Source organism: Ranitomeya imitator, chromosome 2, assembly GCF_032444005.1.
Source record: "Ranitomeya imitator isolate aRanImi1 chromosome 2, aRanImi1.pri, whole genome shotgun sequence".
In the NCBI taxonomy this organism is placed as follows: domain Eukaryota; kingdom Metazoa; phylum Chordata; class Amphibia; order Anura; family Dendrobatidae; genus Ranitomeya; species Ranitomeya imitator.
The window spans coordinates 219,196,786-219,222,095 of record NC_091283.1 but is presented as its reverse complement, the minus strand read 5'-3'; the positions used below and the strand labels follow the sequence as shown (position 1 = coordinate 219,222,095).

General features: G+C 46.1%; 1 protein-coding gene across 1 annotated transcript in view; it reads left to right on the top strand.

Moving 5' to 3' along the window:
- The first annotated feature begins 409 nt into the window (after nt 1–409).
- The window catches only part of GABRA3 (gamma-aminobutyric acid type A receptor subunit alpha3), a 196,090-nt gene continuing 171,189 nt past the window's right edge, over nt 410–25,310 (top strand). The window contains exon 1 of the mRNA XM_069748611.1: nt 410–712. The gene's annotated coding sequence lies outside the window, so the exon portion shown is untranslated. The remainder of the gene's footprint in view (nt 713–25,310) is intronic.

The window sequence follows — 25,310 nt, the reverse complement described above, 5'->3', positions numbered from 1 at the left end:
GGATCTGTTCTTTTCATACAACCTATGGTCTACACATTATTTGCCTGGCATCCCCTAACAGCCGTTGTCTTCTGTCTTCATTCTGCGTATATGATATGACCGAGATACCATCTGCATGGATGATATTTCTGTCAGAACATACAGAAATCGAAGTGTCGTTCCATTAGAGGCAATTGGCCTTCCTTGCACTAGACTGGAGCTGAAGTATGTCCCTTTTGTCGGTCACAGCAGGCCGACACGTGACCTCATTGTGTATAAATGGTGTACTGAATGCTAGAAATGGCAATAATAGGAACAGAAAGGAGGTGTGCTGGGCAAGCAGAAAAAGGAGAGGAGGAGGAGGGGGTCTGTGTCTCCATCTGATGTCAGCCCTCCCTCCCTCCTACATCTGGAAAACGCTTCATTTGACGAAACACTCAGAGGCCATACTACATACATCATATCTACAGACAGAAACATGAACCTATGAGGGGATCTATGGGTCAGTAGCACAGGTGGATTGTTATATTGCGTGGCAGCTCCAGGAATCCACGGAGTGATCGTGGGACTGACACCTGCAGAAATTAAAGGGAATCTCTACATGGTCGGAGCCAGAGGTGCATCAATCACTGTGGTGTCTGAGGGATTATTGTGCTGGGCTGCAAGTGGCAGCAGGTATCCATAGTGGGCATTGTACTGTGGAGTCCAAGCAGAAAGGGGTCCACAAGCAGAGGTATGTATGTGTGTATGTGTGTGGCGGTCATTTATTATTCCGTGTATGTCTGGTCGTATTCTGCTCGGTACGCTCCCTCCTCTTCTTCATCATGTGTTTCACACACTTTCATGGAGATTTCTCCGCTGTTTGGACGTGCGTTATCCAGGTTACTCCATATTTACGAGGCGACCTGCTGCTTGTCTCTGCTCCTGACGCTCCACCGGACACTATTTTATATATTTCTTTGTACTTGCAGTTTCCACTTGCCCTATTTTCCGTTTCTTTGTACTGCTGCCTGTCTCTGCTGTGATGGTTGTGACTGGTCATTATTTTATGTTTCCACTCATCACTATTTTATACAATGTGATTGATTACAGTACCTTGAAAAAGTATTCACACCCTGTGAAATTTTCCACATTTTTTCACGTTACGCCCACAAACTTAAATGGGTTTTATTTTGATTTTATGTGATACAATACACAGTAAGAAATATTTGTGAAGTGTAAAAGAAATGATTCTTGGTTTTCTAAGTATTTTATAAATCTGAAAATTGTAAGGTGCATTTGTATTCAACCCCCTGAGTCAGTACTTTACTAATTCGCTATAATTACTACCTCAGTCTTTTGGTCTGTCTCTTCGGCTTTGCACATGTGGAGGTGACATTTTTGCCTCTTCTTCTTTCCACACTCGCTCTCGCTCAGTGAGATTGGATGAAGATGTCTGTGATCAGCAATTTTTAAGTCTTGCCACAAATTCTCAATGGGATTTCGATGTAGATGATGACTAGGCCGTGCTTTAAATTAAACCAAAAGCTGGTCAAAGTGTAGCCTGTAGGCCACATCCGACTCTTTGGCTGTTTTGGTCCCATACTAAGACAGCCGAAGGGCTGAAAACAGTGGCCTAAGAGTCACACCAGGCCCTCACCCTGCCGGTCCACCATTTACTTCCTGGTGTCACTTCTATCCTCATTCTCAGAATGCAGACAGCGGTGAATACATTGGTGGAGAAAGGAGCCTCTGATTCCTTACAACAATCGGCGCGTGCAACTGAGACAGAGGACGCAACGCTGTCATTACTTCACATCTACTGTGTTGAGAGTCGGTGCATCAGAGACAGAAGAAGGGATATGTGGGGGCTCATATTGTAAAGAGGGGGATTAAGTGGGGTTATCCTGCTGGAAGGGGAACCTACACTCCAGTCTCAACCCTGTTGCTGCCTCTAACAGGTTTTCCTCCAGGATTACCCTTTATTTAGCTCGATCCATCTTCCCATCAACTTCAACCAGCATCCCCATCGCTGCTAAATTCCTACAGTATGATTCTGCCACCACCATGTTTGATGGTGGGAATGGTGTTTTCAGGGTGATGTGCAGTGTTAGTTTTCCGCCACACATAGCATTTTGTATTTAGCTCAGAAAATTCTAATTTGGTCTACTCTGATCAAAGCACCTTTTTCCACATGTTGGTTGTATCCCTTACAGGGCTTTGGGCAAATTGCAAACTGGAATTCTTATGGCTTGCTTTAAAAAATGACTCTTCCTTGAAGGCCAGATTTATGCAGTATACATCTAATAGTTGTCCTGTGGACAGATTCTCCCTCCTGAGCCATGGATCTATGCATCTCCTCAAGAGTGACCATGGGCCTCTTGGCTGCTTCTCAGATTAGTACTCTCCTGTTATGAACTGGTGATTCAGAAACACAATGGACCTGGTGGTTAAGAGCACACAAAGTGACCTGATAGTTACTAATAACATAGGACGAGCTCTGAGACGTGGGAACTCTGCTGACCGCAATCCCTAATCCTATCACACCACACTAGAGGTAGCCGTGGAGCGCTCCTGACCAGACCTAGGCGCCTCGGGCACAGCCTGAGAAACTAGCTAGCCCTGAAGATAGAAAAATAAGCCTACCTTGCCTCAGAGAAATTCCCCAAAGGAAAAGGCAGCCCCCCACAGCAAGCAAGAAAAACCAATATAGCAAGCTGGACAGAAAAAATAGCAAACAAAAGTAACACAAGCAGAACTTAGCTTATGCAGGGCAGACAGGCCACAAGACTATCCAGGAGAGAGCAAGACCAATACTGGAACATTGACTGGAGGCCAGGAACAAAGAACTAGGTGGAGTTAAATAGAGAAGCACCTAACGGCTTAACCTCGTCACCTGAGGAAGGAAACTCAGAAGCCGCAGCCCCACTCACATCCACCAGATGAAGCTCATAGACAGAACCAGCTGAAGTACCACTCATGACCACAGGAGGGAGCTTGACCACAGAATTCACAACAGTACCCCCCCCTTGAGGAGGGGTCACCGAACCCTCACCAGAGCCCCCAGGCCGACCAGGATGAGCCAAATGAAAGGCACGAACCAGATCGGCAGCATGAACATCAGAGGCAAAGACCCAGGAATTATCTTCCTGACCATAACCCTTCCACCTAACCAGGTACTGGAGTTTCCGTCTCGAAATACGAGAATCCAAAATCTTCTCCACTATGTACTCCAACTCCCCCTCAACTAAAACCGGGGCAGGAGGATCAACGGATGGAACCACAGGTGCCACGTATCTCCGCAACAATGACCTATGGAATACATTATGGATGGAAAAAGAAGCTGGAAGGGTCAAACGAAAAGACACAGGATTAAGAACCTCAGAAATCCTATACGGACCAATGAAACGAGGCTTAAACTTAGGAGAGGAAACTTTCATAGGAATATAACGAGACGACAACCAAACCAAATCCCCAACACGAAGTCGGGGACCCACACAGCGCCTGCGGTTAGCGAAACGTTGAGCCTTCTCCTGGGACAATGTCAAATTGTCCACTACATGAGTCCAAATCTGCTGCAACCTATCCACCACAGTATCCACGCCAGGACAGTCCGAAGACTCAACCTGCCCTGAAGAGAAACGAGGATGGAAACCAGAATTGCAGAAAAACGGCGAAACCAAAGTAGCCGAGCTGGCCCGATTATTAAGGGCGAACTCAGACAAATGGCCAAACTGAACGAACCAATCAGACCTTGGAAACATATCTGAGATGTTTTGTTTCTGCTGATCAGGATGATTGGGTGTCCTTTTTGCCTTTGGCTGAGTTCGCCAACAAGCAAAACAAACAGGGTCCTACTCACGCTGCCAGCGCGTGATAAAACCAACAAGTGGCACCTGAACAGGTGCCAACTATTTACAGTGGAAAGAGTTCTCAGGTAAGCATTGTCCATTACCTACTGTCCCTTTAAACTGGAAAGAAAACATCAAATAAACGAAATCCACATTACTTTGACGCAGGTGAATGTCTCTTTAATTATTCTTCCAGGGCAAATCCTGGTGTGCACAGCTTCCTAACTGGGGAAGTTCTTTGGTGTAGCTGTCAACAGGTGACTCCATAGAAAACTGTCCATCATCAGAGGCATCGCTCCCAACCGTCCCTCATTGTGCTGGATTGTCCCGGTTTTGAGCCTTTGCCCTGCTGTCCAGCACGGGACACTATGATCCCGCAGACAGCAGGACCAACACGCCCCCTGGCTGCTGCCTGCTTTCTGTGCACAGGACCTGTGATGAGGTCACAGGAGGGGAGGAGTCAGGGGTCACATGATCGGGACCTCCATGAATTGCAGGACTCGGCTGCCTGTGCTGGTTGCCAACTTGCCACGACATGGTGCTGCAGCCGCAGGATGAGGAAAGTATGCTGCCTTGTGTGGGGTCATGAGGTGTACGGTGTGGATGTAGCAGAGCCGTGTGTGTGCGAGGTGGATGGAGCGGAGCCGTGTGTGTGCAAGGTGTACGGAGCGGAGCCGTGTGTGTGCGAGGTGTACGGAGCGGAGCCATGTGTGTGCGAGGTGTATGGAGCGGAGCCATGTGTGTGCAAGGTGTACGGAGCGGAGCCATGTGTGTGCGAGGTGTACGGAGCGGAGCCGTGTGTGTGCGAGGTGTATGGAGGGGAGCCGCGTGTGTGCGAGGTGTACGGAGCGGAGCCGTGTGTGTGCGAGGTGTACGGAGCGGAGCCGTGTGTGTGCGCGAGGTGTACGGAGCGGAGCCGTGTGTGTGCGAGGTGTACGGAGGGGAGCCGCGTGTGTGGGAGGTGTACGGAGCGGAGCCGCGTGTGTGCGAGGTGTACGGAGCGGAGCCGCGTGTGCGAGGTGTACGGAGCGGAGCCGCGTGTGTGCGAGGTGTACGGAGCGGAGCCGCGTGTGCGAGGTGTACGGAGCGGAGCCGCGTGTGTGCGAGGTGTACGGAGGGGAGCCGCGTGTGTGCGAGGTGTACGGAGGGGAGCCGCGTGTGTGCGAGGTGTACGGAGCGGAGCCGCGTGTGTGCGAGGTGTACGGAGCGGAGCCGTGTGTGTACGAGGTGTATGGAGTGGAGCCAAATGTGGATGAGGTGTACGGAGCAGAGCTGTGTGTGCAAAGTGTACGGAGCGCAGCCGCGTGTGTAGGAGTAGCTACGTGTCGCCATTATATGGTATGAAGTATCATGTGCAGCCAATATACAGTATGGAGCATCATGTGGGGTCATTATACAGTATGGAATCATATGCGGTCATTACAGTATGGAACATCATGTGTGGCCATTATACAGTATGGAACATCACGTGCGGTCATTATACAGTATGGAGCGTCACGTGCGGTCATTATACAGTATGGAGAATCATGTGGGGCCATTATACAGTATGGAGCATCATGTGGGGCCATTATACAGTATGGAGCATCATGTGGGGCCATTATACAGTATGGAGCATCACGTGCGGTCATTATACAGTATGGAGCATCATGTGGGGTCATTATACAGTATGGAGCATCATGTGTGGTCATTATACAGTATGGAGCATCATGTGCGGTCATTATACAGTACTAGATGGTGGCCCGATTCTAACGCATCGGGAATTCTAGAATATGCATGTCCACGTAGTATATTGCACAGCCCACGTAGTATATTGCCCAGCCGCGTAGTATATTGCACAGCCCACGTAGTATATTGTCCAGCCACATAGTATATTGCCCAGACACGTAGTATATTGCCCAGTGACGTAGTATATTGCCAAGAGACGTAGTATATTGCCCAACCACGTAGTATATTGCCCAGCCCACGTAGCATATTGTCCAGCCACGTAGTATATTGCCCAGACACGTAGTATATTGCCCAACCACATTGTATATTGCCCAGTTACGTAGTATATTGCCCAGCCACGTAGTATATTGCCCAGTAACCTAGTATATTGCCTAGTGTTGTAGTATATTGCCCAGCTACATAGTATATTGCCCAGCTACATAGTATATTGCCCAGCCACGTAGTATATTGCCCAGCTACGTAGTATATTGCTCAGTCACGTAGTATATTGCCCAGACACGTAGTATATTGCCCAGTCACGTAGTATATTGCCCAGTTACGTAGTATATTGCCCAGCCACGTAGTATATTTCCCAGGCAAGTAGTATATTGCCCAGTTACGTAGTATATTGTCCAGTGACGTAGTATATTGTCCAGTCTATAAAGGCACAGATGACTGACCTCCTCCAACACCGCGGAGACACCATCACATGTTTCTCAACGCAGTGATCCAGAACACTGCCCCCAAATATGCAAATGCATGTAGAGGAGCTGCGGAGACACCATCACGTGTTTCTCAACGCAGGCAGTGAATAGCCAGGCCTTTCCCCGGGAAGGAACAACCAAGGGAAGGGCAGCATCCAATAAAGGAAAACCACCTATGCCAAGCATGGTATCCATCCACAGACAGCTGTTTCGGGGTTGTATATTGTCCAGTGGCGTAGTATAAAGTACAGAACCACGTAGTATATTGCCCAGTTACGTAGTATAAAGTACAGAACCACGTAGTATATTGCCCAGTTACGTAGTATACAGCACAGAGCCACGTAGTATATTGCCCAGTTACGTAGTATACAGCACAGAGCCACATAGTATATTGCCCAGTGACGTAGTATATTGCCCAGTGACGTAGTTTCCAGCACAGAGCCACGTAGTATATTGGCCAGTCACGTAGTATATTGCCCAGCCACGTAGTATATTGCCCAGCTACGTACTATATTGCCCAGCCAGGTTTGTCACAGGTGGAAAAATAATAAATAAACATATACTCACCTTTCCGAAGGCCCCTTGTAGTCCAAGGCATCTTGCGGTCCCAGGGTTGGTATGAGAGCGCAGGACCTGTGATGACATCGCGGTCACATGACCGTGACGTCATGGCAGGTCCTTGTCGCGCAGGCGCGCAGGGCCTGTGATGACGTCACGGTCACATGACCGTGACGTCATGGCAGATCCTTCTGCCATACCATCTTTGCCACCGGAAAGTGCGGAAACTGCAGCGGAAGATGGCAGCCGGCGGGAGCTGCTCAGCGGACTACGGAGGGTGAGTATAGCAGGTTTATTTATTGTTATTATTTTTAACATTACATTTTTTACTATTGATGCCGCATAGGCAGCGTCAATAGCAAAAGGTTGGGGACACACAGGGTTAATAGCGGCGGTAACAGAGTGTGTTACCCGCGGCATAACGCGGTCCGTTACCGCCGGCATTAACCCTGTGTTAGCGGTGACCGGAGGGGAGTATGCGGGCGACAGGCACTGACTGCGAGGAGTAAGGAGCGGCCATTTTCTTCCGGACTGTGCCCGTCGCTGATTGGTCGCGCCAGCCATGACAGGCAGCTGGCGAGACCAATCAGCGAATGAATAACCGTGACAGACAGAAGGAAGTGACCCTTAGACAATTATATATATAGATGGAGCATCATGTGTGGCCATTATACAGTATGGAGCATCATGTGCGGTCATTATACAGTATGGAGCATCATGTGCGGCCATTATACAGTATGGAGCATCATGTGTGACCATTATACAGTATGGAGCATCATGTGCGGTCATTATACAGTATGGAGCATCATGTGTGACCATTATACAGTATGGAGCATCATGTGTGACCATTATACAGTATGGAGCATCATGTGCGGTCATTATACAGTATGGAGCATCATGTGTGGTCATTATACAGTATGGAGCATCATAGTTACATAGTTACATAGTTATTAAGGTTGAAGGAAGACTATATGTCCATCTAGTTCAACCCATAGCCTAACCTAACATGCCCTAACATGTTGATCCAGAGGAAGGCAAAAAAAACCCATGTGGCAAAGAGTAAGCTCCACATTGGGGAAAAAAATTCCTTCCCGACTCCACACACGGCAATCAGACTAGTTCCCTGGATCAACGCCCTATCAAGGAATCTAGTGGATATACCCTGTAACATTATACTTTTCCAGAAAGGTATCCAGTCCCCTCTTAAATTTAAGTAATGAATCACTCATTACAACATCATACGGCAGAGAGTTCCATAGTCTCACTGCTCTTACAGTAAAGAATCCGCGTCTGTTATTATGCTTAAACCTTTTTTCCTCCAAACGCAGAGGATGCCCCCTTGTCCCTGTTTCAGGTCTATGATTAAAAAGATCATCAGAAAGGTCTTTGTACTGTCCCCTCATATATTTATACATTAAAATAAGATCACCCCTTAGTCTTCGTTTTTCCAAACTAGTAGCCCCAAGTGTAATAACCTATCTTGGTATTGCAGACCCCCCAGTCCTCTAATAACCTTGGTCGCTCTTCTCTGCACCCGCTCCAGTTCGGCTATGTCTTTCTTAAACACCGGAGACCAGAACTGTGCACAGTATTCTAAGTGTGGTCGAACTAGTGACTTGTACAGAGGTAAAATTATATTCTCCTCATGAGCATCTATGCCTCTTTTAATGCATCCCATTATTTTATTTGCCTTTGTAGCAGCTGCCTGACACTGGCCCCTGAATATGAGTTTGTCATCCACCCATACACCCAGGTCTTTTTCATTGACGGTTTTGCCCAGAGTTTTAGAATTAAGCACATAATTATACATCTTATTACTTCTACCCAAGTGCATGACCTTACATTTATCCCCATTAAAGCTCATTTGCCATTTATCAGCCCAGGCTTCTAGTTTACATAAATCATCCTGTAATATAAAATTGTCCTCCTCTGTATTGATTACCCTGCAGAGTTTAGTGTCATCTGCAAATATTGAAATTCTGCTCTGAATGCCCCCTACAAGGTCATTAATAAATATGTTAAAAAGAAGAGCGGCCAATACTGACTCCTGTGGTACCCCACTGCTAACCGCTACCCAGTCCGAGTGTGCTCCATTAATAACCACCCTTTGTTTCCTAGCCCTGAGCCAGCTCTCAACCCACTTGCACATATTTTCCCCTATCCCCATTATTCTCACTTTATGTATCAACCTTTTGTGTGGCACCGTATCAAAAGCTTTTGAAAAGTCCATATACACTACATCCACTGGGTTCCCTTGGTCCAATCCGGAACTTACCTCTTCATAGAAACTGATCAAATTAGTCTGACATGAACGGTCCCTAGTAAACCCGTGCTGATACTGGGTCATGAGGTTATTCCTCTTCAGATACTCCAGTATAGCGTCCCTTAGAATGCCCTCCAGGATTTTACCCACAGTAGAGGTTAAGCTTACTGGCCTATAATTTCCGAGTTCAGTTTTTGTTCCCTTTTTGAATATTGGCACCACATTTGCTATACGCCAGTCCTGTGGCACAGACCCTGTTATTATGGAGTCTTTAAAGATTAAAAATAATGGTCTATCAATGACTGTACTTAATTCCTGCAGTACTCGGGCGTGTATCCCATCCGGGCCCGGAGATTTGTCAATTTTAGTGATTTTTAGACGCCGCCGCACTTCCTGCTGGGTTAAGCAGGTGACATTTAATTGGGAATTTTTATCACTAGACATTTTGTCTGCCATGGGATTTTCTTGTGTAAATACTGATGAAAAAAGTCATTTAGCATATTGGCTTTTTCCTCATCCTCATCCACCATCTCACCCAGACTATTTTTAAGGGGGCCAACACTATCATTTTTTAGGTTCTTACTATTTATGTAGTTAAAGAATATTTTAGGATTATTTTTACTCTCTCTGGCAATTAGTCTCTCTGTCTCAATCTTTGCTGCCTTGATTTGCTTTTTACAGAATTTATTTAGTTTTTTGTATTTATTTAATGCCTCCTCACTACCTACTTCCTTTAATTCTCTAAATGCTTTCTTTTTGTCACTTATTGCGCCCCTTACAGCTCTATTTAGCCATATTGGTTTCCTCCTATTTCTAGTATGTTTATTCCCATACGGTATATACTGTGCACAGGTCCTATCCAGGATGCTAATAAACGTCTCCCATTTTCTTTGTGTATTTTTGTGTCTCAGGATATCGTCCCAGTTAATTGCACCAAGATCCTCTCTCATCCGTTGGAAATTTGCCCTCCTGAAGTTTAGTGTCCTTGTAACCCCTCTACTACACATCTTTTTAAAGGATACATGAAAACTTATTATTTTGTGATCGCTATTTCCCAAGTGACCCCCAACCCTTATATTTGATATGCGGTCTGGTCTGTTGGTTAATATTCGGTCTAGCAGTGCCCCCCTTCTTGTTGGGTCCTGAACCTGTTGTCAGAGGTAATTGTCTCTCATAGTTGTCAGACACCGATCACCTTTGCTGGAACTGCAGGTTTCTGTTCCCCAATCTATTTCAGGGTAGTTGAAGTCCCCCATAATAATGACTTCTCCTTGAGTCGCAGCTTCATCTATTTGCTTTACGAGGATATTCTCCATTGCTTCCATTATTTTTGGAGATTTATAACAAACTCCTATCAGTAATTTATTATTTTTCCCCCCTCCCCTTATTTCCACCCACAGGGATTCTACATTTTCATTAAATTCACCTATATTATCGCGCTGGATGGGTTTTAAGGACGATTTTACATATAGACACACCCCTCCCCCTCGCTTATCTGTATGGTCATTTCTGAACAGGCTATAGCCCTGCAAGTTAACAGCCCTGTCATGGCTCTCATCCAGCCACGTTTCAGATATCCCCACCATGTCATAATTATGCTCCAACAACATTAGTTCTAATTCGTCCATTTTGTTGGCGAGGCTTCTGGCATTAGTATACATGCACTTTATGTTCCTCTCTGTACTTCTATTTTTTAAATTATTAACTGTTCTGACCCGACCCCCCATGCCACCGCCACCCCCAACTTCCTTATTTGTGCCCAGGTCTCTGTCTGCACTATCTTCCCCTCCTATAAAATGAATACACTCCCCCCAATTCCTAGTTTAAACACTCCTCCAACCTTCTAGCCATTCTCTCCCCCAGCACAGCTGCACCCTCCCCATTGAGGTGCAGCCAGTCCCTAGCGTAGAGCCTGTAGCCAACTGAGAAGTCGGCCCAGTTCTGCAGGAACCCAAACCCCTCTTTCCTACACCAATTCTTGAGCCATTATACAGTATGGAGCATCATGTGCGGCCATTATACAGTATGGAGCATCATGTGCGGTCATTATACAGTATGGAGCATCATGTGCGGTCATTATACAGTATGGAGCATCATGTGCGGCCATTATACAGTATGGAGCATCATGTGCGGCCATTATACAGTATGGAGCATCATGTGCGGTCATTATAAAGTATGGAGCATCATGTGTGGTCATTATACAGTATTGAGCATCATGTGTGGTCATTATACAGTATGGAGCATCGTGTGCAGCCAATATACTGTATGGAGCATCATGTGCGGTCATTATACAGTATGGAGCATCATGTGTGGTCATTATACAGTATTGAGCATCATGTGGGGTCATTATACAGTATTGAGCATCATGTGTGGTCATTATACAGTATTGAGCATCATGTCTGGCCATTATACAGTATGGAGCATCATGTGCAGCCAATATACAGTATGGAGCATCATGTGCGGTCATTATACAGTATGGAGCATCATGTGTGGTCATCATACAGTATGGAGCATCATGTATGGCCATTAAACAGTATGAAGCACTGTGTGGCCATATTTTTTTGTTTATAATTATTGTATATGAAACAGTGTGATCAGCAGTGCTAAATGGGTGTGGTTGGGACGTGGATATGGGTGTGACTAATTATGAATGGGTGTGGTCAGAGGCGTAGCCTAAAATTTGTCCCTCTTTCCCATCTTCAAAAGTTGGGAGGTATGTCAGAGGTCTGTGTAGCCTGGGTTTGCTTTCCACTTTCAGTGGCTACACGGGTACGAACATGCTGTCTTAGGCACCATTTTACATGTAGGGCGTAGTATTCCCTTTCGCCATAGTGCCTGATAAAAGTCACTTTGTCTCCTGGATACAGGTCTCAGTCAGGGTGTCCTCTTAAGAAAAGTGACTCAACGTCTCTACGGTTAACAAATAGTTCAGTTGTTCCACCATGTTCTTTAATGAAACACCATCCTTTGTCCAAATTAAAGGTGACAACAGTTCCAGATCTTAACCCCTTAAGCCCCGAGGGTGGTTTGCACGTTAATGACCGGGCCAATTTTTACAATTCTGACCACTGTCCCTTTATGAGGTTATAACTCTGGAACGCTTCAACGGATCTTGGTGATTCTGACACTGTTTTCTCATGAGATATTGTACTTCATGTTAGTGGTAAAATGTATTCGATATAACTTGCGTTTATTTGAGAAAAAAACGGAAATTTGGCGAAAATTTTGAAAATTTCGCAATTTTCCAACTTTGAATTTTTATGCCCTTAAATCACAGAGATATGTCATGCAAAATACTTAATAAGTAACATTTCCCACATGTCTACTTTACATCAGCACAATTTTGGAACCAAAATTTTTTTTTGTTAGGGAGTTATAAGGGTTAAAAGTTGACCAGCAATTTCTCATTTTTACACCATTTTTTTTAGGGACCACATCTCATTTGAAGTCATTTTGAGGGGTCTATGTGATAGAAAATACCCAAGTGTGACACCATTCTAAAAACTGCACCTCTCAAGGTGCTCAAAACCACATTCAATAAGTTTATTAACCCTTCAGGTGTTTTACGGGAATTTTTGGAATGTTTAAATAAAAATGAACATTTAACTTTTTTCACAAAAAATTTATTTCAGCTCCAATTTGTTTTATTTTACCAAGGGTAACAGGAGAAAATGAACCCCAAAAGTTGTTGTACAATTTGTCCTGAGTACGCTGATACCCCATATGTGGGTGTAAACCATTGTTTGAGCGCATGGCAGAGCTCGGAAGGGAAGGAGCGCCATTTGACTTTTCAATGCAAAATTGACTGGAATTGAGATGGGACACCATGTTGCGTTTGGAGAGCCCCTGATGTGCCTAATCATTGAAACCACCCACAAGTGACACCATTTTGGAAAGTAGACCCCTTAAGGAACTTATCTAGATGTGTGGTGAGCACTTTGACCCAACAAGTGCTTCACAGAAGTTTATAGTGCAGAGCCGTAAAAATAATAAATCATATTTTTTCACAAAAATGATTTTTCACCCCCAATTTTTTATTTTCCCAAGGGTAAGAGAAGAAATTAGACCACAAATGTTGTTGTGCAATTTGTCCTGAGTACGCTGATACCCCATATGTGGGTGTAAACCATTGTTTGGGCGCATGGCAGAGCTCGGAAGGGAAGGAGCGCCTTTTGACTTTTCAATGCAAAATTGACTGGAATTAAGATGGGACGCCATGTTGCGTTTGGAGAGCCCCTGATCTGCCTAAACATTAAAAACCCCCACAAGTGACACCATTTTGGAAAGTAGACCCCCTAAGGAACTTATCTAGATGTGTTTTGAGAGCTTTGAACCCCCAAGTGTTTCACTACAGTTTATAACGCAGAGCCGTGAAAATAATTTTTTTTTTTTCACAAAAATGATTTTTTAGTCCCTAGTTTTGTATTTTCCCAAGGGTAACAGGATAAATTGAACCACAAAAGTTGTTGTCCAATTTGTCCTGAGTACGCTGATACCCCATATGTTGGGGGGAACCACTGTTTGGGCGCATGGCAGAGCTCGGAAGGGAAGGAGCGCCATTTGGAATACAGACTTAGATGGATTGGTCTGCAGGCGTCACGTTGCATTTGCAGAGCCCCTGATGTACCCAAACAGTACAAACCCCCCACAAGTGACCCCATATTGGAAACTAGACCTCCCAAGGAACTTATCTAGACGTGTTGTGAGAACTTTGAAACCCCAAGTGTTTCATGGCAGTTTACAACGCAGAGCCGTGAAAATAAAAAATCTTATTTTTCCCACAAAAATGATTTTTAGCCCCCCAAATTTTTATTTTCCCAAGGATAACAAGAGAACTTGGACCCCAAAAGTTGTTGTCCAATTCGTCCCGAGTACGCCGATACCCCATATGTTGGGGTAAACCCCTGTTTGGGCGCACCGGAGAGCTCGAAAGGGAAGGAGCACTGTTTTACTTTTTCAACGCAGAATTGGCTGGAATTGAGATCGGACGCCATGTCGCGTTTGGAGAGCCCCTGATGTGCCTAAACAATGGAAACCCCCCAATTATAACTGAAACCCTAATCCAAACACACCCCTAACCCTAATCCCAACGGTAACCCTAACCACACCCCTAACCCTGACACACCCCTAATTCTAATCCCAACCGTAAATGTAATCTAAACCCTAACCCTAACTTTAGCCCCAACCCTAACCCTAGCCCCAACCCTAGCCCTAGCCCCAGCACTAGCCCTAGCCCCAACCATAGCCCTAATGGGAAAATGGAAATAAATATTTTTTTAATTTTATTATTTTTCCCTAACTAAGGGAGTGATGAAGGGGGGTTTGATTTACTTTTATAGCTTTTTTATATCGGATTTTTATGATTGGCATCCGTCACACACTAAAAGACGCTTTTTTATAGCAAAAAAGTTTTTGTGTCTCCACATTTTGAGACCTATAATTTTTCCATATTTTGGTCCACAGAGTCATCTGAGGTCTTGTTTTTTGCGGGACGAGTTGACGTTTTTATTGGTAACATTTTCGGGCATGTGACATTTTTTGATCACTTTTTATTCCGATTTTTGTGAGGCAGAATGACCAAAAACCAGCTATTCATGAATTTCTTTTGGGGGAGGCGTTTACACCATTCTGCGTTTGGTAAAATTGATAAAGCAGTTTTATTCTTTGGGTCAGTGCGATTACAGCGATACCTCGTTTATATCATTTTTTTATGTTTTGGCGGTTTTATACGATAAAAGTTATTTTATAGAAAAAATAATTATTTTGGCATCGCTTTATTCTGCGGACTATAACTTTTTTATTTTTTTGCTTATGATGCTGTTTGGCAGCTCGTTTTTTGCGGGACAAGATGACGTTTTCAGCGGTACCATGGTTATTTATATCTGTCTTTTTGATCGCATGTTATTCCACTTTTTGTTTGGCGGTATGATAATAAAGCGTTGTTTTTTGCCTCGTTTTTTTTTTCTTACGATGTTCACTGAAGGGGTTAACTAGTGGGACGGTTTTATAGGTTGGGCCGTTACGGACGCGGCGATACTAAATATGTGTACTTTTATTTTTTTATTTAATAATTTTTTTTTAAATTTATTTATTTAGGAATTTTTTTAACATTTTTTTTTACACATGTGGAAATTTTTTTTTTTACTTTTTTACTTTGTCCCGGGGGGGGGAGGGACATCACAGATCGCTGATCTGACAGTTTGCATAGCACTCTGTTAGATCGGCGATCTCAGTCAAATCACTGCAGGCTTACCAGCGCCTGCAGTCGACCCGGAAGTACTCCCTGCAGGACCCGGATGCAGCCATGCGGCCATTTTGGATCCGGGGCCTGCAGGGACAAGACGCTCGGTACAAGGTGAGTACATCACCTTGTACCGATCGTCTCAGGGAATCCCGCAGGGAGCCACCTCCCTGCGCGATGCTTCCCTGTACCGCCAGCACACTGCGATCATGTTTGATCGCAGTGTGCCGGGGGTTAATGTGCCGGGAGCGGTTCGTGACCGGATGTCAGCTGCGGCCGATCGCTATGACGTACTATCCCGTCGGTGGGAATTAAGGCCCACCCCACCTCGACGGGATAGTACGTCATATGGGATTAAGGGGTTAATGGTCCTCTATCCTCTGGTCTAGCTTTGCAGAACCTGGTTTTAGCTAGGATATTCCTTTCCTCCATTGCTTCCCACTTAGCTCTACGCTGTCTCTCTTCTTCTGCAAGTTTTAGGATTTGCTGTTTGCAATACTCCTCTTTGTCCATCAGTTGTACGCAGTTAGCTGCTGCTTGGGCCTCTATTGGGAATCCCATAAGGTCTGTCTTAGGGTGCCTCCATCGTATAGTCTCCTTTGGCCTGCACGCCTTCAGGGGCGATGGTTCAGGTACCATTGGGTCAGTTAATCCCCCATATCTGTCATGCCATCCCAGGTAACGGTAATGGTGACAACCTGGCCAGGTGTTAAGGTTGGCGGGGGTTCTAGAGGTCCCTCCAGGGTGTCTTCAGCTAACGGGGCAGTTTGCGTACCTGTCTCGCCACTGCCGGTGTCCTTCTCCGCCTCTGCTGGGGTCAGAATCGCTTGCTGCAGGGCCTGGTACCCCGGTGTTGTCATCTCTTCCAGCAGTGTCTCGCTTTCTGGCTCCGCTGAGGTCACAGGTGCAGGGTTCTCCGTCGGCGCCATCTCCTGCAGCAGCGTCGCTCTCTCCTGCTCCGCTGGGGCTGCGAGTGCTGGTGAGGTCTGTGGCTGCGCAGTAATCATCCTCTGGATTGGGGACTCCTTCCCTGTAGCCACCGCTGTCATCTGGGTCCGCAGGAGTCATTGGGCCAGCTCCTCCATCTCCGCAACGAGGAGCTCCGGATCTACGGTAGTCTTCTGGTTCGGGGTTTCTTGTTGCTGTGGACCGGGGACATTTCTTCTGGTGTCGGCAGGTCCCGGCGGCTCTCCACTGCTGTCTGCTATCACTTCTACAGGGTAGATTACAGCCATGCTGCGGCCAAGCTTCCCCTCGTCCTGCTCCATCTCCTTACTTCGTGGGCGGTCTCTTCTCCACTCTCTCGCCGTCCATCTCCGGGGGCGGATCCGTCCTGGTGACAAACATGTTTTGTTGGCATTAGTGTCTCTGTAGGGGGTGGATCCAGCTTTCACCCTGGTTCTTGAGCTCCACTGCCATGATCCCAATGGCAGGGGATCACTAAAGGACAAGCACAGATACAAACAAGCTCTAGGGCGATGGAACCTGAGCTGACCGCGACCCTGAACCTAACACACAAATAAAAGTAGCCGGGGAACGTGCCTACGATGATCCTAGACGTCTCGCTCCAGCCGAAGATCTAACTTCCCCTATTAGAAGAAACACAGACCTCTCTTGCCTCCAGAGAAATACCCCACAGAAATAGCAGCCCCCCACATATAATAACGGTGAAATGAGAGGAAAGCACATACGCAGTATGAAAACAGTTTCAGCAAAATGAGGCCCGCTAAAGCTAGATAGCAGAGGATACAAAAGTGAACTGCGCGGTCAGCGAAAAACCCTTCAAAAAACCATCCTGAAATTACTTGAACTCATGTGCCAACTCATGGTACATGAGGAGCAATTTCAGCCCACTAGAGCAACCAGCAGCAAAGAATCACATATCTGCAGGCTGGACTAAAAAACCAAATAAAGCAAAACACCAAAACAGGAAAATCCAAACTTAGCTTGACCAGAAGGTTCTAGGAGCAGGGAGCAGAGGTAACAAGACACACTGGATACATTGATAACCGGCGAGGAAATGCCAGCAAAGCCAGGTTAAATAGGAAACTCCCATATCCTGATGGAACAGGTGGAACCCAGAGACCCAGGAAAGACAAGTCACCCAGTACCATCAGTAACCACCAGAGGGAGCCCAAAAACAGAACTCACAACAGTACCCCCCCCTTGAGGAGGGGTCTCCGAACCCTCACGAGAACCACCAGGGCGAGCAGGTTGAGCCCTATGAAAAGCGCGAACCAAATCATCAGCATGAACATCCGAGGCAACCACCCAAGAATTATCCTCCTGACCATAACCCCTCCACTTGACCAAATACTGGAGTTTCCGTCTGGAAACACGAGAATCCAAGATCTTCTCCACAACATACTCCAATTCTCCCTCCACCAGCACTGGAGCAGGAGGCTCAAGCGAAGGAACAACAGGTACCTCATACTTCCGCAACAACGACCGATGGAACACATTATGAATAGCAAACGATGCCGGGAGATCCAAACGAAACGACACAGGGTTAAGAATTTCCAAGATCCTATAGGGACCGATGAACCGAGGCTTGAACTTAGGAGAAGAGACCTTCATAGGAACAAAACGAGAAGACAACCACACCAAGTCCCCAACAAGAAGTCGAGGACCCACGCGGCGACGGCGATTAGCAAACTGCTGAGCCTTCTCCTGGGACAACTTCAAATTGTCCACCACATGACTCCAAATCCGATGCAACCTATCCACCACCATGTCCACTCCAGGACAATCAGAAGGTTCCACCTGACCAGAGGAAAAACGAGGATGAAACCCCGAATTACAAAAGAAAGGAGAAACCAAGGTAGCAGAACTAGCCCGATTATTAAGGGCAAACTCGGCCAGCGGCAAAAAGGTAACCCAGTCATCCTGATCAGCAGAAACAAAACACCTTAAATAAGTTTCCAAGGTCTGATTAGTTCGTTCAGTCTGGCCATTCGTCTGAGGATGGAATGCAGACGAAAAGGACAAATCAATGCCCATCTTAGCACAGAACGTCCGCCAAAATCTAGACACAAACTGGGATCCCCTGTCAGAAACGATGTTCTCAGGAATCCCATGCAAACGAACCACATTCTGAAAAAACAGAGGGGCCAACTCAGAGGAGGAAGGTAACTTAGGCAAGGGTACCAGATGAACCATTTTAGAAAAGCGATCACACACAACCCAGATGACGGACATTTTTTGAGAGACAGGGAGATCCGAAATAAAGTCCATGGAAATGTGCGTCCAAGGCCTCTTCGGGATAGGCAAAGGTGACAACAATCCACTGGCCCGAGAACAGCAAGGCTTAACCCGAGCACAAACCTCACAAGACTGCACAAAAGAACGCACATCCCTCGACAAGGAAGGCCACCAAAAAGACCTGGCCACCAAGTCTCTAGTACCAAATATTCCAGGATGACCTGCCAACGCAGAAGAATGGACCTCGAAGATGACTCTACTGGTCCAATTATCCGGAACAAACAGTCTCTCAGGCGGACAACGATCAGGTTTACCCGCCTGAAACTCCTGCAAAGCACGTCGCAAGTCTGGGGAGACAGCAGACAAAATCACCCCATCCCTAAGGATACCAGAGGGCTCAGAATTTCCAAGGGAGTCAAGCACAAAACTCTTAGAAAGAGCATCCGCCTTCACATTCTTTGAACCTGGCAGGTATGAAACCACAAAATTGAAACGAGAGAAAAACAGTGACCAACGAGCCTGTCTAGGATTCAGACGCCTGGCAGACTCAAGGTAAATCAAATTTTTGTGATCAGTCAAGACCACCACACAATGTCTAGCACCCTCTAGCCAATGACGCCACTCCTCAAATGCCCACTTCATGGCCAAAAGTTCCCGATTACCAACATCATAATTCCGCTCAGCCGGCGAAAACTTTCTAGAAAAAAACGCGCATGGCTTCATCACTGAGCCATCGGAGCTTCTCTGTGACAAAACCGCCCCCGCTCCAATCTCGGAAGCATCAACCTCAACCTGAAAAGGGAGCGAAACATCTGGCTGACGCAACACAGGAGCAGAAGAAAACCGGCGCTTAAGTTCCTGAAAGGCCTCCACAGCCGCAGGAGACCAATTAGCAACATCAGCACCCTTCTTAGTCAAATCCGTCAAAGGCTTAACAACACTAGAAAAATTAGTTATAAAACGACGATAGAAATTAGCAAAGCCCAAGAACTTCTGTAGACTCTTAAGAGATGTAGGCTGCGTCCAGTCACAAATAGCCTGAACCTTGACGGGATCCATCTCAATAGTAGAAGGGGAAAAAATATACCCCAAGAAAGAAATCTTCTGGACTCCAAAGAGACACTTTGAGCCTTTTACAAACAAGGAATTGGCCCGCAGGACCTGAAACACCTTCCTGACCTGCTGAACATGAGACTCCCAGTCATCAGAAAAAACCAAAATATCATCCAAATACACAATCATAAATTTATCCAGATATTCACGGAAAATATCGTGCATAAAGGACTGGAAGACTGAAGGAGCATTAGAAAGTCCGAAAGGCATTACCAAATACTCAAAATGGCCCTCAGGCGTATTAAATGCGGTTTTCCACTCATCACCTTGCTTTATTCGTATAAGATTATACGCACCCCGAAGATCAATCTTAGTGAACCATTTAGCCCCCTTAATGCGAGCAAACAAATCAGTCAACAATGGCAAAGGATACTGATATTTTACGGTAATCTTATTCAAAAGACGATAATCTATACAAGGCCTCAAGGAACCATCTTTTTTGGCCACGAAAAAAAAACCTGCTCCCAAAGGGGACAAAGATGGACGGATATGTCCCTTTTCCAAGGACTCCTTAACATAATCCCGCATAGCAGTATGCTCTGGCACTGACAGATTGAACAAACGACCTTTAGGAAATTTACTGCCTGGAATTAAATTTATAGCACAATCGCAATCCCTGTGAGGAGGAAGCGAACTGAGCTTAGGCTCCTCAAAAACATCCCGATAGTCAGACAAAAACACAGGAATCTCAGAAGGAGTAGATGAAGCGATAGAAATCGGAGGTGCATCATCATGAACCCCCTGACAACCCCAGCTTAACACAGACATCGATTTCCAGTCAAGGACTGGATTATGAGTTTGTAACCATGGCAGACCAAGCACTAGGACATCATGCAAATTATACAGTACCAGGAAGCGAATCACCTCCTGATGAACAGGAGTCATACGCATGGTCACTTGTGTCCAGTACTGAGGTTTATTCATAGCCAAAGGTGTATAGTCAATTCCCTTCAAAGGAATAGGGACTTCCAAAGGCTCCAGACTAAACCCACAGCGATTGGCAAATGACCAATCCATAAGACTCAGGGCAGCGCCTGAATCCACATAGGCATCAACGGAAATGGATGATAATGAACAAATCAGAGTCACAGACAGAATGAACTTAGACTGTAAAGTACTAATGGCAACAGACTTATCAACCTTTTTTGTGCGTTTAGAGCATGCTGATATAACATGAGCTGAATCACCACAATAAAAGCACAACCTTTTTTTCCGCCTATAATTTTGCCGTTCACTTCTGGACTGAATTCTATCACATTGCATTATCTCAGGTGACGGTTCAGACGACACCGCCAAATGATGCACAGGTTTGCGCTCCCGTAAACGCCGATCAATCTGAATAGCCATAGTCATAGACTCATTCAGACCAGTAGGCGCAGGGAACCCCACCATAACATCTTTAATGGCCTCAGAAAGGCCATCTCTGAACTTTGCAGCCAGGGCGCACTCATTCCATTGAGTAAGCACCGACCACTTCCGAAATTTTTGACAATAAATTTCTGCTTCATCTTGCCCCTGAGAGAGGGCCAACAAACCTTTTTCAGCCTGAATCTCTTGGTTAGGTTCCTCATAGAGCAAACCCAATGCCAGAAAAAACGCATCCGCATTAAGCAACGCAGGGTCCCCTGGTGCCAATGCAAATGCCCAATCCTGAGGGTCACCCCGCAGGAAAGATATAATAATCTTGACTTGCTGAGCAGGGTCTCCAGAGGAGCGAGAATTCAAAGAAAGAAACAACTTGCAATTGTTCCTAAAATTCAGAAAACGAGATCTATCTCCAGAAAAAAACTCTGGGACAGGAATTCTAGGTTCAGACATAGGAGCATGTACAACAAAATCCTGTATATTTTGAACCTTAGCGGCAAGATTATTCAGGCTGGAAGCCAAACTCTGGACGTCCATGATAAACAGCTGGGATCAGAGCCATTCAAAGATTAAGAGGAGGAGGAAGTAGCCAGGCTGCAATAAGGCTAGGCAGCAAACTCTGAGGGAAAGAGAAAAAAAAAAAAAAAACTTCCTCAGACTACTTATCCTCCTACTTCAGCCAATACAATTAACACTTTGTGGTCCGGTTATACTGTCATGATCCCAATGGCAGGGGATCACTAAAGGACAAGCACAGATACAAACAAGCTCTAGGGCGATGGAACCTGAGCTGACCGCGACCCTGAACCTAACACACAAATAAAAGTAGCCGGGGAACGTGCCTACGATGATCCTAGACGTCTCGCTCCAGCCGAAGATCTAACTTCCCCTATTAGAAGAAACACAGACCTCTCTTGCCTCCAGAGAAATACCCCACAGAAATAGCAGCCCCCCACATATAATAACGGTGAAATGAGAGGAAAGCACATACGCAGTATGAAAACAGTTTCAGCAAAATGAGGCCCGCTAAAGCTAGATAGCAGAGGATACAAAAGTGAACTGCGCGGTCAGCGAAAAACCCTTCAAAAAACCATCCTGAAATTACTTGAACTCATGTGCCAACTCATGGTACATGAGGAGCAATTTCAGCCCACTAGAGCAACCAGCAGCAAAGAATCACATATCTGCAGGCTGGACTAAAAAACCAAATAAAGCAAAACACCAAAACAGGAAAATCCAAACTTAGCTTGACCAGAAGGTTCTAGGAGCAGGGAGCAGAGGTAACAAGACACACTGGATACATTGATAACCGGCGAGGAAATGCCAGCAAAGCCAGGTTAAATAGGAAACTCCCATATCCTGATGGAACAGGTGGAACCCAGAGACCCAGGAAAGACAAGTCACCCAGTATCATCAGTAACCACCAGAGGGAGCCCAAAAACAGAACTCACAACACTCCACCCATGGCAACACATCTTGCTTCTTTATCCACCTCGTGGTGCAATAATGGCGGCTATTAAACAATTTCACACAGTCCATTACAGTCCACTGTGCACAGAACCCATTTCAATGAGTTGGTTAATCCTGTTTGTGAAGCCAAAATGGAATGCCCGCCAGGGCAGTGGGGTTACTCGGTACTGGGTCCGGTCGCAATTAAAGGGGATATCACGGTGGCTGCAACCCGGTCTATGGCCCTGGGCGCCCAATTCAAGGGGAAAGGTCCCTAAAGAGGATTTTGCAATAAAGTTTATTTGTGACGTCACCTGTGGTTCTCGGTCAGAGGGACCGACGCTGCTTAAAGGGGTGATGTTGTTGCAGCAAGTTGGTGAAGAGCGATTCCCAGGGGTCCCAATGTGTATGGGCAAGGATGGTGTATGCCAACAAATAAGTGGAGGACACAGAGTTGTAAAGTCTTTGCCTGGTTTACTGGCAGTGGCAGTCCACAGTCCAGGGTACCAGGGACAGGTGGTGGAATGGTCCGGCCGGCCTGGAGGCAATAGCGGATCCCTCTCCCAGGTGAGGTCTGTAAGCCTTCTTACTCACTCTATCTAGTATGCGATGTCCCTGCTGCCTGTAGCTTGCTGGCAAAGTTCTCTCCCTCCTGTCCTGAGACAGGTACCTGTATGGTGGGCAGTTTGAGCCGTTTTATAGGGTATAGAGACCCGGGCTTTTCAGATGCTGCTTCGCCTCCAGGTGTGGTGTGGGAAAATAACATACAGTTCTATGCGCTCCGATTCTGCTATGTGTCCTGGAGTACAACACAGCCTTGGGCTCCCGATGCCCGGTTCCTGCACTTCGGCTCTGAGGGTGCCGTCACAGTTCCCCTCTGAGCCCCTTTCCTTCTCCACTGTGCTCCTTTCTTCTGATGCTTCATTATATTCAACCCCTTGGGTTCACTTCATTTCCTAGAATTGCAGCTCAGTCCTGGCTACATGGCTCCGCTGACTACTCCTCTCACTTCCACTGTCTCTCCAGACTAAACTAACTCCTCCTCCAGACCAGAACACTTAAAGCTAAGGAAACTCCCCTGAATCCGTTTTCAGAGCTCCCCCTTCTGGCCTGGATTTAGAATGTGTTGTATATAGGTGCGTTACCTGATAAAGGGAATCCTCCTTGCCTCCAAGCATGATATCGCCCTCCTTGAAAGGAAGGCAACATCACTGTAACAACCGGTTACCTGGGGTGTTACAGAACTATGAAACTTTGGTACACACCTTTTGGAAAGTATTATGCTGACTGGACATGACATTCTGGCCACTTTAGATGAATTAATCTGCCTGGCAATCCAAATCGACCTCAGGTTTCAAAAGCGGACCAAATATGTAACGAGTGAAAGGAGACTGGCGCGTCTGGCACCGTCTTACCAAAGACCGCTCTTTCCTCAGCCTCCAGAAACAGCCATCCTCACTGAACGCATGCATATCAATCGTGTTAGGCTGGCAGAGCGTCAGCAAGAAAGGGGTCATGCAAAGGGATTGTGCTCTGCGGTGGCGCAGAGCACTTTATTTGTGACTGTCCTAAGAGGTCTAAACTCTTAAATTTAGGGCCTGTGTGTGGAGCTTCCCTAGATGAGAGAGGAGATTTTTCACCTTTGACTTTGAATGTATCCATGTCCTGCAGAGGTATCTGGTTCAACGAAACAGCCTTTCTTGATACCGGTTAGGTGGGAAATTTATAACAGCAAGCCATGGTGGATTGGTATCATATGCCCATCCAGCGCCTCCAGAATCCACTGAGAGTGTTGCCCATTGTAGGGAAATACCTACCTGAAGTCATTCAAGTCATCACTGAACCTCTAGAACTTGAAATAGAAGGACTTCATTTGGAGAAAATTACTTTCTTTGTGATTTCTGACATTTTCACCCCATTCTCTTAGGTTTCCCATGGCTGAGAACTGATGAGCCTGTGCTAGATTAGAAGTCAGGTGAGGTGCTTCAATAGGGAAAATTGTGTCAAGAGGCGTTTGGTTCCTGTGCTTACAGATGGGCTGCCTGTGTTGCCATCCCCTGTGGCAGGCGATGGTTCCAATGGCCTGTTTCCTGAAAATCTCCCGCCTCATGGACATATCCTGGGTGAGACCAATATGAATATCAAACCTGAGAAGGTATCCTGTAGTTCCAGGTGGTTGCAGGATGACAACTTCAAGGCGGAGCCATGTTCCAACTTTCTACTGTCCACCGACCAGGAGAAGGAGTCCCAGTCCATCTTCATTTCTTCCAAGGGAACAGCTATTCCTCCTAGACTAAGAGAGACTCCGAAAATTAAGGTTTCTGATCCAAATCCGCTCTGCTCTGCTCCGATTGTGTCCATCTAGTGAGAGGCATCCTGGTCAAGAGGAAGCTTTCTTCCAGTGGCTTGGAGAGAATGTGGTCCTGATGAGAGGTCATGGGAGTTCAGGATGAAGAATCTGGCTCCATCTTCTCTGCAAGGAGCCCTGTCTGTCTCCACCATCAGGCGCTCCAATGAACACCTGATAGCCACTTAGCTACGCCCTTTCCTAGACCTACCCGGTCCTTTGGCACAGTGGGTCTATGAACCATGTGTGCCAGCTGGGGGCAAGACATGGATACACTGCAAATTTTACGAACAGATTATCTGGGTGGGAAATCCAATGTATTATAGTACTGGCAAAGTGAATGGGATTTTACTAAATCTCATCCACAAGATGTGTACACAAAAAATGTCCTGCTGTGCAGATTTTAATTATTGGCATATAAATTTATCACACTTGTGTCAAACTCATAGCAAAATCTTTGACCAATACACTTGTAAATCATGTGGATTTTGTAGGGGATTTATGGCAAAAAACTGTGTTGTGTGACGCCCAGGAGACCGAGATACCCAGCACCGGA